This window comes from Lupinus angustifolius, unplaced genomic scaffold, assembly GCF_001865875.1.
Source record: "Lupinus angustifolius cultivar Tanjil unplaced genomic scaffold, LupAngTanjil_v1.0 Scaffold_436, whole genome shotgun sequence".
Taxonomy (NCBI): domain Eukaryota; kingdom Viridiplantae; phylum Streptophyta; class Magnoliopsida; order Fabales; family Fabaceae; genus Lupinus; species Lupinus angustifolius.
In genome coordinates, this window is record NW_017727837.1 from 150,290 (window position 1) to 171,255 (window position 20,966).

Genomic DNA, 20,966 nt, shown 5'->3' on the forward strand with positions numbered 1-20,966 from the left:
ATATGGCTACTCGTGCTAATTCTTTTACCATAATACTGACTACCAGTGTCAGTTCTCGAAATTCCCACAATATGGTTGCTCGTGCCAATTCTTTTCCCTCAATACTGACTACCAGTCTAGTTCTCGAAATGTCCACGATATGGCTACATGTGTCAATGTTTTTCCCTCAATACTGACTACTAGTATCAATTATCGAAATGCCCACAATTTGATTATGTGTGCCAATTCTCAATACCACAGAAAGAAAGGGGGAGAAGTTTGCCGCAAATGCATCGGCAAAAAATATTAGGGAGAAAGAAAAAAGTTGAATGAAAGTGCATTCAAATTGGGGCAAGTTATAATGAGGGGAGAAGGCTTATATTTATAACATGGAATATTTTCCAAGTTCCTCATCTCTCTAGTGTGGGACTTAAGAGTTGTATTTTTCAAAATTCTTCTATGTGGTACTTCAGAGCTTTTTAGATTTCACACCCAAAAGTTCTCACTAATGGCTTCCAACAAACCATGTTCCAACAATCCCCCACTTGAAAATAAAAAACAATTTCCGAGACATTTTGTGGTCTCAATAAGATTGTGCATAAACAAATGTGTCATGCGACTTGAACCTTTGTATAGTGAATAAGATCCAGATTTTACTAGAGTGACTCGTAGTCTTGAACTCTATCTCCAACATCAAACAACACACAATCTTTTGAAAGGTGTATTCTATAAAGCTCGTGCATTAAAGGTCATGCACGTCTATCCCAGTATAGTGAACGCTCTAGAAATTTAAGCCCATAAATTTCATAAGAAATGTGCCCCTCTTTCACATTCACATATGTGAGTTTATCAAGAGTACTCTTGTAGCCTATATACTCCACTCTAGTCAGTTAGGTCAGGTTACCATCATGAGTAATCCTCGTTCTAAGGGAAGTAGTCTCATACTCTTAAAAATATTATGAACTTTCTCTCTAGCTAGTCCTTTTGTCAAAGGATCATCAAAGTTATTCTTAGTGCGTACATGATCCACTATAACAGCTCTTGTAGAGAATAACTCTCTAATGGTATTGTGCTTACGACGTATTTGTCGTTTCATACCATTATAAAAGTGGTTCTTAATTTTTGCAATAGCCGCAATACTATCACATTGGACCAACACAATTGATATCATTTTTTCCCATAGGGGAACCTCTGCAAGCAAGTTTCTCAGCCAATTTGCTTTTTCACTAGTTGTTGCTAGTGCTATCATCTCAACTTCCATATTGGACTGAGCTAAAATAGTATGTTTCTTGTTAGACATTAGATACTCCATCTCATCATTTTTGGCTTCTTGCCACAAATCAACATCCAAACAAGTCAAAATATCATCGTGAGTTGATGGATTCTCCTCCAATATATGGATCATATAATCAGGTCTATTCTCTCTAGAAGTTGTTGATCTCTTACTTCTTCTACGTTTTATTTCAAACCTTTCGTTTTGATCATTATCTCTAATCACAATTATGAGACTAGTTGATGTGCCCCCACTATTCCTTAATTTAAAAAAGGAATTTCTTTTTCATTTATATCAATATTGTTGAAACTCGATGATCACTTTTGCGTTAAGGTCCTAGCTCTACTGATTTCTTTTTCATTTATATCAATATCATCATGAGCAATTTTATGTGTCTCATAGGATTGAGACTCTACTGATTTATTATCAGTGTCATATTTCTCTTTTTTGTCAAGTTCATACCAAATTAATTTGGAAGACTTGTATGGACTATAGTAATGATAGAGATCATCAGACAACCCATTTAGAATGAAATTTTTACATCGGTGATCATTTTCATTCCACGGAGCTATATTAATATCTAGGTTATCCCCTTTCTTAGATTTTGCAGCAACATTGGGATAACAATATTCATAATGTTGGCAACTTTTCTCACAATGAGGAAAAATTCCATCTTATGTTGCCACCATTTGAAATTTGTCCCATCAAACTGAAATGGTTTGTTCATATTATAGTTGGTGGGTCGAGTAATAATATCTACTAATGTCATTGCAGTAGAAACATCTTAAAAATTTTGTTACCATAGCTTGCTACAATTCTAAGTTGTACGAAATAAACTTAGTGGTTGAGTCACAACCAGACCGCTCTCTTTAAGATGTTTCGTGGAACTCCCCTAAATGTGCCAACAGACTATTAACCACGTTGTCCTCAAGATAAAACAACACTTATCTCTATTGTCAAATTCTTATCCACTCTAAGAACCAATCTTGAATACACCCACTACAATATGGTTACCAACACTAATTCTTTTACCACAATACAAACTACAATCTCAGTTCTCGAAATTCCTGCAATATGACTGCTCGTGCTAATTCTTTTCCCTCAATACTGACTTCTAGTTAAATTCTCGAAATGTCCACGATATGACAATCTGTGCCAATTCTTTTGCCTCAATACTAACTACCAATCTCAGTTCTCGAAATTCCCACAATTTGGTTGTGTGTGCCAATTCTCAGTACCACGGAAAGAAATGGGGATAAGTTTGCCAAAAATGCCTCGACAAAAAACATGAGGGAGAAAGAAAAAATTGAATGAAAGTGCATTCAACTTTTGGCAAGTTATAATGAATGAAGAAAGCCTCTATTTATAACATGGAATACATTCCAAGTTCCTCATCTCTCCAATGTGGGACTTGAGAGTTGTTTTTTTCAAAAATCTTCTATGTAGGAGTTAGGAGTTTTTTAGATTTCACACCCAAAAGTATTCACTAATGGCTTCCAACAAACCATGTTCCAACAATCCCTGCTTGAAATTAAAAAAACAATTTCCGAGAACTTTTTATGGTCTCAATAAAATTGTGCATAAACAAAGGTGTCGTGCGACTTGAACCTTTGCATAGTGAATAAGATCCAGATTTTACAAGAGTGACTCATGGTCTTGAACTTTATCTCCAACATCAAACCACACACAAACTTTTCAAATGTGTATTCTGTAAAGCCCGTGGGTTAAAGGCATGCACAACTATCCCAATTTAGTGAATGCTCTAGAAATTTAAGCCCCTAAATTTCATAGGAACTGGTCCCCTCTTTCACATTCACATAGGTGAGTCTATCAAGAGTACTCCTGTAGCCTAGGTACTCCACTCCAATAGGAGTATAGATCTCATTAAGAGTTTAATTCATCCTTACATAAGTTGTAGGAATCATGCATCTCATAAGTTTATAACATGTTCATTCTCATATCACTTCACAATTTGTTATTACTCATTGAACCTATTTCTCGGGATCTCCAGTCAGTTAGGCCGGATTACCATCATGAGTAATCCTCGTTCTAAGGGCAGTAGTCTCATACTCTTAGGAGTATTATGGATTTTCTCTCTAGCTAGTCCTTTCGTCAAAGGATCAGCAAAATTATTCTTATTGCATACATGATCCACTATAACAGCTCTTGTAGAGAGTAACTCTCTAATGATGTTGTGCTTACGATGTATCTGTCATTTCATACCATTATAAAATCGATTCTCAATTTTTGTAGTAGCTGCAATACTATCACATTGGATCAACACAACTTATATTAGTTTTTCCCATAGGGGATTCTCTGCAAGCAAGTTTCTCAGCAAACTTGCTTTTTCACTAGTTGTTGCTAGTGCTATCATCTCAACTTCCATATTGGATTGAGCTAAAATAGTTTGTTTCTTGTTAAACACTAGATAGTCTGATGCGAACCTCCAGGGGTGGTTTTCTTTCTTTACCGATCGTTCTTGCCTAAAACTCAATTAACTTGCGGAATGTAATTTTTTTTATGAATCTTGTATTTTTGTGTCACAGTTTTATGATAAATATGGGAGGAAAAGTATATGAAGGTATATGGTTTAATGTAAGCCACAATCGATATATATTTTTGTATTTTTATTTTTATGTTTGGATGGTTTAAGAATGAAGGGGGAAGGTGCCACAAGCAAAGTAGATTGATAAGCCAAGGAGGTTCGCCACAAGGATGGATCCTTGATAAGAACAAGGTTAAGGCGCCACACTAATGGTGATAAGCCTATGAACGCCACAAGGATGGATCCTTGATAAGTTCTAAGTGTAGGAGCAAAGCTCAACTAAAAGAGGAGTTAATCCAAACAAAATTCAACTTGTTTCATTCATGCTGAAAATGAATACATAAATAGGAATTCTAAAATTGACTAAGTCCTAATTTGAATTTTAAAATCTTAATTAAATATGTAATTAAATGGTCTTTAGTGAGAGTTTAATGGCTGATTTGTTTTGACATGAGTTGGCCAAAATCCTATTGAATATTCAGTCATGTGTTTATTTGTTCCTTGCTTGGTTGAGTTTGAATGTGGACACATTCCTCAAAGATCTTGAATAAGGAAAGTCTTTAATTGGAGAATTAACTCTTGATTTTCTATGCCTTGGTCGTGGAATTACTTGAATGAAATTATTGCATTGTATATTGGAAAATCTGATTTGAAATGATGGAGATTCACGCACCTAATTAGATGAGCCTTGATGACTTGCCTTTCTTGGATGAGCCTTGTCTTGAATACCTTGAATTACACACCCAACCCTCATATTACATGATTTAAATAAAATACTTAACAATAATTTAAAATACTCCTAAGATTAAAATAAATCCTAAGACTACCCATGAGAATAAAAATCTCAATTCATTGAAAATAATAACTAAAACTATCATAATTTCCTTTCAAGAATGTAAAATCCAAGTGGTTCGCCCACTTGTAAAATTGTCCTCCACAAATCGTAGGTTGCCCCCCTTGGTTTACATCATACCCTCCTTCTTGAAAAGAATTTGTCCTCAAATTTGAGGCACCATCACCTCCTGGATCAAAGACCACATTTTGGAATTGTTGGAACCAACTCTCCACATATTCAGCATGGGTTATACCCCTAATGAAAAATTCAGCAACAACATGATAAGCTTTAATGACTTCCTTTATTGGTAAAAATTGATTTTTAGAAAATCCACTTTTCACAATAAAAGTTGAATCTTCATCATAGAGTTTTTCTTTCAGCACATAAACATCACCAATTGAAAGATATCCATTGGAGGTAATGTAAAAACAAATCTCTCTTAAAGGTGGAGGATCAGGTGGTTTCTCCTTGGAAAAGAAATCACAAATTTCCTGAAAAAATTGTTTAACAAAAATTGACAAAGGACCTCCATTAGAGGGGTTGATAAATAAAAATTGCCCACAATGTGGTAGGTTCAAGACTTGTTTTGAAATCAAAACATCATCAATCCTACTTTTTTTTGTAAAAAAATTTCTTTGCTCTCTCCACTGCCCTCATGAATTTTTTTCTCTACCTCACTCTCATTTGCATACTTTTGTTTCACAATTATTTTTTCTTCCATTCCAAACTCCTTTTCTTCACTTTTATTTTCACATCTTTTTTCACACTCTCTTTCTTTTCTTTCTTTTTCACTGTCCTTCTCTTTAATCTCATCCTCCATTTTTTCTCTCAATCTCTTTTGATCCTCATTTACTTTCTTAGGAGATAATGGAGACAAAACCACCTTTCGGTTTCTTGTGTAAAAATGTGAACTTGTTTGAAAAACAATCATGCATGGTTCTTTTATCAAATTGCCATGGGCGACCCAAAAGTATATGGATGGCCTCCATATGAGCAACATCACAAAGAATAAAATCTTCATACTTCCCTATAGAAAAGGGAACTTCAACTTGTTCATTGACAATTATTTCCCCAACCTCACTTAACCATTGAAGCCGGTAAGGAGTGGAATGTGGTCTAGTCACAAGATTTAGATTTGAGACTAATCTTGAACTAACCATGTTAGCACAACTACCACTATCAATTATAAATAAGCATGCCCTACCTTGGACCAAACATCTAGAATAAAAGATGTTGTCCCTTTGGTTGGCCTCATCTTCCATAACCTGATTTTCCGAAAGTTTCCTCACCAAGAAAGATTTACCATACGACATAACTCAGACCTTTCAAGCAAGAAGTGGCTCTGATACCACTTGATGTGAACCTCCAGGGGTGGTTTGCTTTCTTTGTCGATCGTTCTTTCCTAAAAATCAATTAACTCATGGAATGTGATCTTTTTTATGAATCTTGTATTTTTGTATCACGGTCTTATGATAAATATGGCAGGAAAAGTATATGAATGTATATGGTTTAATGTAAGGCACAATCGATATATATTTTTGTATTTTTATTTTTATGTTTGGATAAAAGAAAGTGAATAAAAATGAAGGGGGAAGGTGCCACAAGCAAAGTAGCTTGATAAGCCAAGGAGGTTCGCCACAAGGAAGGATCCTTGATAAGAACAAGGTTAAGGCACCACACCAATAGTGATAAGCCTATGAACGTCACAAGGATGGATCCTTGATAAGTTCTAAGTGTAGGAGCAAAGCTCAACTATAAGAGGAGTTAATCCAAACAAAATTCAACTTGTTTCATTCATGCTGAAAAGGAATATATAAATAGGCTTTAGTGAGAGTTTAATGGCTGATTTGTTTTGACATGAGTTGGCCAAAATCCTATTGAATATTCAGTCATGTGTTTATTTGTTCCTTGCTTGGTTGAGTTTGAATGTGGACACATTCCTCAAAGATCTTGAATAAGGAAAGTCTTTAATTGGTGAATTAACTCTTGATTTTCTATGCCTTGGTCGTGAGATTACTTGAATGAAATGATTGCATTCTATCTTTGCAAATCATATTTGAAATGATGGAGATTCACACACCTAATTAGATGAGCCTTGATGACTTGCCTTTCTTGGATGAGCCTTGTCTTGAATACCTTGAATTACACACCCAACCCTCATATTAAATGATTTAAATAAAATACTTAATAATAATTTAAAATACTCCTAAGATTAAAATAAATCCTAAGACTACCCATGAGAATAAAAATCTCAATTTATTGAAAATAATAACTAAAACTATCATAATTTCCTTTCAAGAATTTAAACTCCAAGTGGCTCGCCAACTTCTAAGATTATCCTCCACAAATCGTAGGTTGCCCCCCTTGGTTTACATCATAGTTCATCTCATCATTTATGGCTTCTTGCCACAAATCAACATCCAAAGAAATCAAAATATCTTCGAGATTGATGAATTCTCCTCCAATATATGGACCATATAATCAAGTCTATTCTCTCTAGAAGTTTTTCATCTATTACTTCTTCTAGGTTTTATTTCAAACCTTTCATTTTGATCATTATCTTTAATCACAGTTATGAGACTAGTTGATGTGCCTCCACTAGTCCTTAATTTAAAAAGGGAATTTCTTTTTCATTGATATCAATATCGTTCAGACTTGATGATCACTTTTGTGTTAAGGTCCTAAACCCTGTACACATTGTTGTTTATAACAGACCCAATGAATACGTATTCATAGGCTATGTGAGTTTAACTCTCTATGGGCATACCATCAGAAATGATTTCATGAGCAATTCTATGTGTCTCATAAGACTGAGACTCAATTGATTTATTATCAGTATCATATTTCTCTTTTTTTTCAAGTGTATACCAAATTAATTTGGCAGACTTGTATGGACTACAGTAATCATAGAGATCATCAAACAACCCATTCAGAATGAAATTCTTACATCGGTAATCATTTTCATACAAGAGAGCTATATTATTTTCTAGTTTATCCCATTTTTCAGCTTTTTCCAGCAACATTGGGATATCATTATTCAGAATGTGGGCAACTTTTGTCACAGTGAGGAAAAATTCCATCTTATGTCGTTATCATTTCAAATTTGTCCCATTAAACCGAAATGATTTGTTCATGTCGTAGTTGTTCGGTCCAATAATATTATCTATGAATGTCTTTGCAGTAGAAACGTCTTAAAATTGTTGTGACCATAGCTTGCAACAATTCTTAATGATACAAAATATTACTTATTGGCTGAGTCATGACCCGGTCGCTCTCTTAAATGTGCAAGCAGATTATCAACCACGCCGTCCCAGAATAAAACAACCCAGATCTCTATTATCAAATTCTTACTGCATTGTAAGAACCAATCTTGAATACTCCCACCACAATATGGCTATAAGTGTCAATTCTCGAAATACCCACAATATGGCTACTCGTGCCAATTCTTTTACCCTAATACTGACTACCATTGTTATTTCTCGAAATTCCCGCAATGTGGTTGTCTGTGCCAATTCTTTTCCCACAATACTAACTACCAGTTCAATTCTCAAAATGTCTACGATATGGCTACTTGTACCAATTCTTTTCCCTCAATATTGACTACTAGTGTCAGTTCTCGAAATTCCCACAATTTGGTTGTTTATGCCAATTCTCAGTACCACAGAAAGAAAAAGGGAGAAGTTTACAAGAAATGCATCGGCAGAAAATATGAGGGAGTAAGCAAAATTTGAATGAAATTGTATTCAACTTGGGGCAAGTTATAATGAGGGGAGAAGGCCTCTATTTATAACATGGGATATTTTCCAAGTTCCTCATCTCTATGTGGGACTTGAAAGTTGTTTTTTTCAAAACTCTTCTATGTGGAAAATGTGAGTTTTTTAAATTACACACTCAAAAGTTCTTGCTATGTAGTTGACGAATCGCTTAGTATGTTTTAGAAAATGAACCTAGTGAAAAAATTACGGTTCAATAGTCTAATGCATGCAATTAATCCTTTTTGCATAACATTAGACATAAGTTTCATGATTAATTGTTACAATGAGTGTCTATGTTCATATGATTGCTAGATATAGGTTCATGTAAACATTCAATAACTCAAATTAGATGACATAGACTACTAGAAACATAGGTATCTTTGACTATTCGTATAGTTTAATTTTATCATTGTAGTTTCTAGACATAGAGCTATTTTGGTAAAGTGTTAGTATAGACCAAGATATTGACAACTAACACAATTGAGGTGTGTACTAAACTCAATTCACATGCATAGATTGCTAGAAATAGATGTGCGTGAGAGTCATAATTATTGATTTTGTATGTAGGCTTTTTAACTTTATTTCACGATTTGCTAAATCGGTTGAAGTATTAACTTTTAATGATTTTGAGGTCCAATATTGTTAGAGTTATACTTGTTTTGTTTGCTTAATTATTTACCATATTATTAAATGAATATTAAGTTAGTCTCACATCTAAATTTTAATATTTTTTATTGTTGCAAATTCTATATCCAAACTAACATAAAAAAAACCATTTGAAAAATAAGCTTACAATAATAATTTAATTATTAAAAGGTTAGATTTGGTAAATCTCTATGGATACGATAACTCATTATCCATTTTACTTATTTGTGATACTGTTGATAGTTTATAAACATCAAATTGCTGGTTAGTAAAAACCAGTTATAGGTTTGACCTTTATTTGTGAAGTCTCACCTCTCTCAAAACTTAATATTTTTAGTGGAAAACCTATAGCGAAAGCTGATGACTCTAGTCAGGAATAACTTTTAGAGAGTGGAGCCTGAAGATATTTATTGTATAGACATACTTGTATTTTGATTAATGTATTTGATTCACTCTTCATAATTATAATTGTATATAGTTGCTTGCTTGTTTTTACATATATAAAGCTGCTTGTAGTTAGTTTTATCTGTTTTGTTTGCTCGCACGTTTTTTTTTTACTAATTTTGTAACATTTTAGAGCAATTTGCACTCGAACCTAATTTTAGGGATGACAATGTATAAAGTTTATGGGTCACTTTTCCCTCATGAATATACAAAATCTTGAAAATAGAAAGCATCTTGAAATTTCATATATAGCCATAACCATTACAATTCAATAATTAAGAGGGTCAAGGCCCATATTATTCCTTCATGACTGCATTTTGAGCTCACACACATGTGAATCGGAAATACACCCCTGGGAATGATTCCACCACGATATACTAATTACCAAGATTAGAACTTTAGAATAAGCTTATGATATGAAGAAATATGTAAGTTCGTGTAATATAAACTCTTAGATTATTATATTTTTATGTTTAAATATGTCAGCAAAAAAAATGAATATAAGCTAATTTATTTCGTTTGGGCAAGATAGAAAGATTATTTTTATAAATTAAAGTACAGAAAAACGTATCATATTAGTTGTCTATATTATGATTATTTTGGTTGTTTTTATACTACTTGCAAAGTATACATTTTATAATATTTATCAACATATATATTTTTACTATAAATTTTTTAATTTTTAATATCTCATGACAACCTAAAAATATTGAAATAAAACATAATATATAAACTAATATCAATATTTAAAAGCAATCACACACAGATAAATAAAAATTGTTAAACTTTAATTATATAATCCATAAAATAAATAGTGTATAAATGATAAAATAAGCAATCAAATTAGAGGTCAATTCAAAAAAGATGAAAATGCTATAAAATTTAAAGGGTAAAATGAGAAGTGAATTTGGTTGAAAAACAATGCAAATAAACCACCATAAGAATGTCATTTTTTACTTCTTTTTTCATAAATAAAAAATGGGTTTATAATTTATATCAATAATATGAAAAACGAGTAAAGATCTTCTTCATTAAATGAGAGATAAGTACCATACAATAACAAACAAAAGACAACACATAATGACTCATTTATCCTTGTATTTATCATGAAATTATATTTTTATCATTGAAAATATGAAGAGAAACAATCACACATCTCTTCATTACTTGAGAGGATCATTGTTCATCAAAAAACAAGGATTGTACCAAACAAGGTGACTTAAGTTTTTTGGGTTTTTTGGGTGCAACACTTGAAGACTCTTAATAAGCATAAGAAATTTAAAAGAACATACACTATATATAATTCACAGTTGAAGTTGAAAAAGTAATCCCAAGCTATACAAAATCCTAACCCAACCCATGGTGTTTTGTCTTTGAATAGGTGAAGAATCTCCAATGTCATAACATTGCTCCCACACTCATTCATATTAGCTCATTTAGTGGCTGAAATAGAAATAATTGATCTCAAAACATGATTCCAATCTTCATCTCATAGTTAGAATAAGCTGAAATCACTAAAGTTGCCATTTTTTGAAATGATTCAATCATAAGAAGCAATGACCAAGGCGCGATGTCAGCATCAGAAGAGGATCTGAACATTGTGTTTTATTTCTTTGATTTCCATGAACCAAGAGAATCACCAAGGAATATGCAATAACCAAAAGTTAATCATCTAGTATCAACGTATGAAGCACAATCAGAGTCACTAAATCATTTAATTTGAAGAGAATAAGTTGTGGGATACAACAAGCTCTGAGAAGGGCTTCCTTTTTATATAATGAATGACTCTAGTTATTTATTTGTGTTGATTGATTGTGGGTATGACCATGAATTAGCTTAATTGTTGAATGGCAAGACTCAAATCAAGACAAGTTGTGGTTAAGTAAAGTACACTAACAACAAGTTGGTGATATAACACTAGGTCAGGTAAGCAGCACTGTCATTTTGTTGGAGGTGAACATTCTTGAACATTGGAGTAGGGACATGCTTAGAGGTGAGAAAACTAGTGCGTAACAGTAAATCAAGGGCATATTTTCTTTGACACAATGTGATGTCTTTCTTGGATGGACCTATTTCAAGGCCTAAGAAGTATTTTAAAGTCCTTAGGTTCTTGATTCTAAAAGTTGCATCAAGAAAATTGATTTCAATGTTATGGTTCCCAACTAATATTAGATCACCAACATAAATCAAAAGAGTTGTGATGTTTGGTGATTAGAGAATGATCATGGTGAGATTGTTTGTCTCCTACGGAAGCTTGGGAAATAGAAAATTTGGAAAATCATTGTCTACTTGCAAGTTTTAAACCATATAATGGGCACCTTGAGGTAATTTCATGTTTACCTCTTCATTGAGATCACCATGAAGGAATGCATTATTAACATGAAGTTGTTGTAATATATATCATTATCTAGTAGCAAAGGCTAAGAGTAGTGTCACTGTGGTGAGCTTAACTAATGGTGCAAAAGTCATAGTAATCTAGGCCCTTATTTTGTGTGTATCATTTTGCCACAAGTCAAGCCTCATGTCTTTCAAATATGTCATCAGAGTGATATATAATTTTGTAGACCCGTTTAAAAACAAATGGCTTTCTTATTAGGTGGAAGGGTGACAAGAGTCCAAGTGTTGTTCTGTTCTAATGCTTTTAGCTCATTGTCCATGACCTCGATCCACTCTTTGGACTTGATGGCTTGATGAAATGCTTTAGGAACAACTCGGATAATGATAGAAAGATAGTGTATTAGATGTTTAGAAGAGATGGAGGTGTAAGACAAGACACTACTAAGAGGATGCTTGTAGTGAGTGTTATTATGACAGGAGTAAATGGTCATGAGATTACAGTGGAAATCCCTTAAATAAGTGGGAGGAATAAAGACCTATTGGGGCCTTCTAACACGTACAAGTGTGGAACACGACAATATAGATGTTGCGGGAGGAGAATTGGGTGAAGGTGAGACATGTTGTGAGGGAAACTGGGTGATGTGTTGAATGAGATTTGTGAGGAGCATAATATGAATGATATGGGAAGATATGTTCTAGTAGAGAATGAACCCTTTTTTACTGTCTTGTATCCAACCAATAAACATATTCTAGTTCCTGGACCTAATTATGTCTTGTGATTTGTGAGGGTGAAAACATAATGAAGACTACCAAAAACCTTAAGATTATTGAGGGTAGGTGTCTCACCTAACAATATTTCATAAGGGCTTTGATGTTTAAAACATGGATTGGTAATTTGTTGATTAAGTGGACAACATGTTTAACAACATATCCCCAAAAGTCATTAGGTAAATTAGCTTGGAAGAGGAGAGATCTTGTGATGTTTAAGATTTGCCTATGCTTTCTTTCAAACATGAACTATATCAGAATTATCTTTTAACAAAACTCATTCAACAATGCCCTTGTGTTAGGTGTCGTTGAATGATAGGCAAAGGTGAATGGAATGACATTCAACAGCACTAAGTGAAACAAACACTATTGAAGCTCTGCAATCAATAGCACATGCTTCATTAAGCACTATTGATTATATAATGGTGGAATTCAACATTGCTCAGTGAAGCAAACATTGTTGATTATATTACGATGAGATGATTTTTGCCCCTTAAAAAGAAATGTCGGGAGTAAATAAAGAGTAAATATATGTCTTGTCAAAAAAATATGTTTCTTCATTTTTAATAGGTTCCTTTTCCATTTAGAAAATAAAATATACCTATGATCTAATGATTTAAAGAAATCAAAATAATCAACTTCATATAAATAAATGGAAATGTTATAGAGTTGGTGTAATTTGACCACAAAATTATATTTCTAGTGTATTTTTTGTGATTTTACGAGGGACAAATTTTAGCTGAATCGTGGATTGTACCTTCATCTAGCCACATTTTTATGTTTTCTTTTTTATATCGTGGCAATTTACCACGATTTTCATTTATGTTTTTTTATCTAACTCATAACACTAGTTCACGAGATATTCCAAAATATCATCTTTATATTTTTTTGTTTTATTGGTGGTTATTAATATGAAAAATTAAAACATCAAGTTCACATCTTCTTTTTTGTTTTAGATACATGTAACAAATATATATGCTATTATATATAAGATGAGACTGTTATATATGTTGTTTGTATAGCTCATAACAATTTTGAATGGCACGGAGTTATACTTATTGTTGAGTCACAATTAAGTCGCTCTATTTAAGACGTTTCGTGGTACTACCAAAATTGTGCAAGCAGACTATCAAACACGACATCCCCATGATAAAACATCTAAGTTTTCTATTATTCAATTTCTTACTGCATTGTAAGAATCGGTCTCGAAGACACTCACAATATGGCTACAAGTGCCAATTCTCAAAATTCTCACAGTATGGCTACTTTTGCCAATTTTTTCCCACAATTCTGACTACCAGTGTTAGTTCTAGAAATTCCACAATTTGATAATATGTGCCAATTCTTAGTGTCATGTAAAGAAAGGGAGAGAAGTTTGTCGTAAATGCGTCGGTAGAGAGTTATTAGGGAGAAAAAAGAAGTTGAGTATAATTGTACTCAACTTGGGATGAGTTATAATGAGGGGAGGAGACTCTATCTATAGCCTGAGGCTTCCAATGGCCCCTTCATCTGACGATCCTGTTGAGTGGTAAATCTTGCGATCCGATGGTGGACAAAATTACCACCCAGATCCTCTCATCTCTTGATTGAGTCCCTCTCCCCCACATTGTTCACTCTCCAACCGTGTTTTATCATTTACATGTGTGTTAATATGGTCAGCACACGTCCAAGCCCAAGCCCAAATGTCCAAAAAATAAATAAAATTATCTATAAAGAATGTTTGGACCAAGCCCAAGCTCGACCTGAACACAAATCGAGTCGACTGGACGACATCGAATGAGGAGGTTGTGGTGGTGTCACACACATGCATATGGAAGGGTTTTATTTGTGAGTCCTCACCCACCCACAAAATCATTGTACCTCTTGGGGCACACCCCAAGATTGGAACTTAAGGCATATAAAGCCTTTCAACCTCCGTCCTCAAAGCAATATAGGACTTACGAGTTTTTTCATTTCAAACCCCCCAAGGTTCCCCATTAATGGTCATATTAATGTGCTTTAAAAACACTTTGAAACCAAAAATTTCTAACAATCCCCCACTGGAAATTAAAAAGCTATTTCGGAGAATTTCTATGGTCTCATTAAGATTGTGCATAAACAAAGGTGTCATACGACTTGAACCTTTGCATAGTGAATAAGATCCAGATTTTACTGTAGTGAATCGTAGTCTTGAACTCTATCTCCAACATCAAATCAAACACAACTTTTCAAAGGTGTATTCTATATCGTCTATCCCAATATAGTGAACCTCTAGAAATTTATGCCCCTAATTTTCATAGGAAGTTGCCCCCACTTCCACATTCATATAGGTGATCCTATCAAAATTACTCTTGTAGTCTAGGTACTCCACTCCAATTGGAGTATAGATCTTATTACAAGTTTAAGTCATTCTTACATATACTGTAGGAATCATGTTTATCGTAATTTTATAGCATGTTCATTCTCATATCACTTCACAACATGTTATTACTTCTTGAACCTATTTCTTGGGATCTCCAATCAGTTAGGTCGGGTTAATATCATGAGTTATCTTTGTTCTAAAAGCAAAATAGTCTCATACTATTAGAAGTATTATGGAATTTCTCTCTAGCTAGTCATTTCGTCAAAGAATATGTTAAGTTATTCTCAGTACATACATGATCCACTCTAACAACTCATGTAGAGAGTAACTCTCTAATGATGTTGTGATTACGATGTATTTGTCGTTTCTTACTGTTATAAAAACGTTTCTCAATCCTTGCAATAGTTGTGGTACTATCACAATGAATCAACATAGATGGTATCCGTTTTTCCCATAGAGGAATCTCTACAAGCAAGCTTCTCATCCCACTGGCTTCTTCACTAGTTGTTGCTAGTGTTATCATCTCAGCTTACATAGTGGATTGAGCCAAAATAATATGTTTCTTTGACTTCCATGAAACTGCCCCACCAGCTATGCTAAGTATATAGTCACTGGTTGCTTTGGAATCATATGAAAGAGTGTTCCATCAAACGGAAACAGTTTGGAATTTGTCCATCAAGCTTAATGGTAGCGACTCAGTGGTATAGTGACTATTTATCCCTGATGTCACGGCTTCGAGTCGCGGAAGGCTCCCCTGGGCGGGGAATAAAATACTGCAGGGAGTATTTAAGCTGAATGGGTGGCATGCTTAGTATACTCATGGGCCTGGAAGGTCGCATGTTAGGGCTGGGGTATTACACATTGTAGTTGAAACGTCTTAAAATTGTTGTTACTTTAGCTTGCCACAATTGTAAAGGGTACGAAATAATACTTACTAGCTGAGTCACGACCAAAATGCTCTCTTTAAGACATTTCGTGACACTGCCCAAAATGTGCAAGCAGGCTATCAATCACACCGTCCCTAGGATAAAATAACCCAAATCTCTGTTATCCAATTCTTACTACACTTTAAGAACATATCTTGAATACACCCACCACAATATGGCTACTAGTGTCAATTCTCGAAATACCCACCATATGGCTACTCGTGCCATTTCTTTTACCACAATACTGACTACTAGTGTCAATTCTCGAAATTCCGGCAATATGGTTGCTCATGCCAATTATTTTCCCTCAATACTGACTACTAGTTCAGTTCTTGAAATGCCCACAATATGGATGTATGTGCCAATTCTTTTCCATCAATATTGTACCAGTGTGAGTTCTCGAAATTTCCAAAATTTGGTTGTATGTGCCAATTATCAGTACCAACGAAAGAAAGGGGAGAAAATTGTTGAAAATGCATCGGCTGAAAATATGTGGGAGAAAAAAAAAGTTGAATGAAAGGGCATTCAAGTTGGGGCAAGTTGTAATGAGGGGAGAAGGCCTCTATTTATAACATGGGATATTTTCCAAGTTCCTCATTTCTCCAATGTGGGACTTGAGAGTTGTTGTTTTTTTCAAAACTCTTCTATGTTGGACTTGTGAGTTTTTTAGATTTCACACCCAAAAATTCTCACTAATGGCTTCCAACAAACCATGTTCCAACAATCCCCCACTTGAAATTAAAAAACGATTTCCTAGAATTTGTGTGGTCTCAGTAAGATTGTGCATAAACAAAGGTATCATGCGACTTGAATCTTTGCATAGCAAATAAGATCCAAATTTTACTATAGTGACCCATAGTTTTGAACTATATCTCTGACATCAAACCACACATAACCTTTTCAAAGGTGTTCTATAAAGCTCGTGCGTTAAACGTCATTCACGTCTATCCTAATATATTGAATGCTCTAGAAATTTAAGCCCCTAAATTTCATAGGAAGCGGGGCCCCTTTCACATTCACATAGGTAGTTTATCAAGAGTACTCCTATAGCCTAGGTACTCCACTCCAATTGGAGTATAGATCTCATTAAGAGTTTAACTCATCCTTGCATATGTTGTAGAAATCATGCTTCTCATAGTTTTATAGCATGTTCATTCTCATATCACTTTACAACTTGTTATTACCCACTGAACCTATTTCTTGGGATCTCCAGTCAGTTAGGTCGGGTAACTATCATGACTAATCCTCATTCTAAGGGCAGTAGTCTCATACTCTTAGAAGTATTATGGACATACTCTCTAGCTAGTCCATTCATCAAAGGATCTGCTGAGTTATTCTTAGTGCATATATGACCCACTATAATAGAACCTATAGAGAGTAACTTTCTAATGGTGTTGTGCTTACGACATATTTGTCATTTCATACCGTTATAAAAGCGGTTCTCAATTTTTATAATATCTACGATACTATCACATTGGATCAACACAACTAAGATCAGTTTTTCCCACAGCGGAATCTCTACAAGCAAGTTTCTCAGCCAACTTGATTTTTTCCTAGTTGTTGCTAGTACTTTCATCTCAACTTCCATATTGGATTGAGCTAAAATAATCTTTTTCTTGTTAGACACTAAATAATCCATCTCATAATATATGGCTTCTTGCCACAAATCAACATCCAAAGAAGTCAAAATATCTTCGAGAGTTGATGGATTCTCCTCCAATCTATAGACCATATAATCAGGTCTATTCTCTCTACAATTAGTTGCTCTTTTTCTTCTTCTAGGTTCTATTTCAAACTTTTCATTTTTATCATTATCTCTAATCACAATTATGAGACTAGTTGATGTGCCCCTACTATTCCTTAATTTAAAAAGGGAGTTTCTTTTTCATTGATATCAACATCGTTTAGACTGAATGAACACTTTTGTGTTAAGGTCATAAAACTTGTATGCATTATTTTTTATAATATACCCAGTTAATACACATTCATAGGCTCTATGAATTTAAGTCTCTATGGGCGTAACATCAGAAATGATTTCATGAGAAATTCTATGTATCTCATAGACTAAGACTCTAATGATTTATTATCAGTATCATATTTCTCTCTTTTGTCAAGCACACATCCAATTAATTTGGCAGACTTGTATGGACTATAGTAATTATAGAGATCATCAGACAACCAATTCATAATGAAATTCTTACATCGGTAATCATTTTCATTCTAGAGAATGGTATTATTATCTATTTTATCCCCTTTTTCAATTTTTTCCAGCAATATTGGGATATCAATATTCAGAATTTGGACAACTTTTCTCATAACGAGGACAAATTCCATCTTATGTTGCTATCTTTTGAAATTTATCCCATCAAACCAAAATAGTTTGTTCATGTCATAGATGTTCGATCCAGTATTATTATCTACGAATGTCATTGCAGTATAAACGTCTTAAAAGTGTTGTTACCGTAGCTTGTAACAATTCTAAATGGTACAAAATAATACTTACTGGATGAATCACGACCAGGTCGCTCTCTTTAATATGTTTTGTGGCACTGTCCAAAATATGAAAGCAGACTTTCAACCACGCCGTCCCTAGGAAAAAACAACACATATCTCTATTATCAAATTTTTATTGTACTATAAGAACCAATCTTGAATACACCCACCACAATATGGCTATTAGTACCAATTCTCAAAATACCCACAATATGGCTACTCGTGACAATTCTTTTACCACAATATTGTCTACCAATGTCAGTTCTCAAATTTCTCAAAATATGGTGGCCCATGCCAATTCGTTTCCCTCAATAATGACTACCAGTTCAGTTCTCGAAATGCCCACGATATGGCTACTTGTGCCAATTCTTTTCTCTCAATATTGACTACTATTATCAGTTCTCGAAATTCCCACAATTTGGTTGTATATGGCAATTCTCAGTACCACGGAAAGAAAAGGGGGGAAGTTTGTCGGAATTGCATCAGAGAAAAATATGAAGGAGAAAGAAAATTTTGAATGAGAGTGCATTCAACTTGAGGCAAGTTATAATGAAGGGAGAAGTCATCTATTTTTAACATGGGATATTTTCCAAGTTCCTCTTCTCTCTAATGTGAGATATGAAAGTTGTTTTTTCCTAAACTCTTCTATGTGGGACTTGAGAGTTTTTTAGATTTCACACCCAAAAGTTCTCACTAATGGCTTCCATCAAACAATGTTCCAATAATCTCCCACTTAAAATTTAAAAATCGTGTAGCCTAGGTGAGTCTATCAAGAATAATCTTGTAGCCTAGGTACTCCACTCCAATTAATGTGTAGATCTCATTAAGAGTTTAATTCATCCTTACATATGCTGCAGGCATCATGCTTCTCATAATTTTATACCATGTTCATTCTCATATCACTTCACAACTTGTTATTACCCATTGAACCTATTTCTTGGGATCTCCAATCAGTTAGGTTGGGTTACCATCATGAGTAATCCTCGTTCTAAGGGTAGTAGTCTCATACTTTTAGAAATATTATGGACTTTCTCTCTAGCTAGTCCTTTCGTCAAAGGATCTGCTAAGTTATTCTCAATGCGTACATGATCCAGTGTAACAGCTCTTATAGAGAGTGACTCTCTAATGGTGTTGTGCTTATACGTATTTGTTGTTTCATACCGTTATAAAAGTGGTTCTCAATTTTCGCAATAGCTGTGGTACTATCACATTGGATCAACACAACAGATATCAGTTTTTCCCATAGGGAATCTCTGCAAGCAAGTTTCTTAGACAATTTGCTTTTTCACTAGTTGTTGCTAGTGCTATTATCTCAACTTTCATAAGGAATTATGCTAAAATAGTATGTTTCTTGTTAGATACTAGATAGTCCATCTCATCGTTTATGGCTTCTTGCCACAAATCAAGATCTAGAAAAGTCAAAATATCTTGGAGATTTTATGGATTCTCCTCTAATATATAGACCATATAATCAGGTCTATTCTATCTAGAAGTTGTTGCTCTCTTACTTCTTCTAGGTTCTATTTCAAATCTTTCACTTTTATCATTATCTCTAATCACGGTTATGAGACTAGTAGAGGTGTCCCCACTATTCAATAATTTAAAAAGGGAGTTTCGTTTTCATTAATATCAGCATGGTTTAGACTTGATGAACACTTTTGTGTTAAGGTCATAAAACCTGTACGTATTCTTGTTTATATCATAGCCAATTAATACTCATTCATAGACTTTGTGAGTTTATCTCTCTATGGGCATACCATCAGAAATGATTTCATGAGAAATTCTATGTATCTCATAGGACTGAGACTCTACTGATTTGTAATCAGTATCATATTTCTCTCTTTTGTTAAGTACATATCAAATTAATTTGGCACACTTGTTTAGACTATAGTAATCATAGAGATCATCAGACAACACATTCAGAATGAAATTCTTACATTAGAAATAATTTTCACTATTAATATCTAGTTTATCCCATTTTTCAACTTTTTCTAGCAACACTGAGATATCAGTATTCAGAATGTGGGCAACTTTTCTGATAGTGAGGAAAAATTCCATCTTATGTTGTCACCATTTGAAATTTTTCCATCAAACCGAAACGGTTTGTTCATGCCATAGTTGTTCGGTCAAGTAATATTATCTATAAATGTCATTGCAGTAGAAACGTCTTGAAATGGTTGTTACTGTAGCTTGCAACAATTCCAAATGGTACGAAATATTACTTATTGGCTGAGTCACGACCAGGTCGCTCTCTTTTAGACATTTCGTGGCACTGCCCAAAATGTGCATGCATAATATTAACCACATCGTCCATAGGATAAAACAATCCAGATGTCTGTTGTCAAATTCTTACTGCATTGTAAGAACCAATCTTGAATACACCCGCCACAATATGGTTACCAATGTCAATTCTCGAAATACCCACAATATGGCTACTCGTGCCAATTCTTTTACCACGATACTGACTACTAGTGTCAGTTCTCGAAATTCCGACAATAGGGCTGCTCGCGCCAATTCTTTTTCCTCAATACTGACTACCAGTTCATTTGTCGAAATGCCCACAATATGGCTACATGTGCCAACTCTTTTCCCTCAATACTGACTACTGGTGTCAGTTCTCAAAAT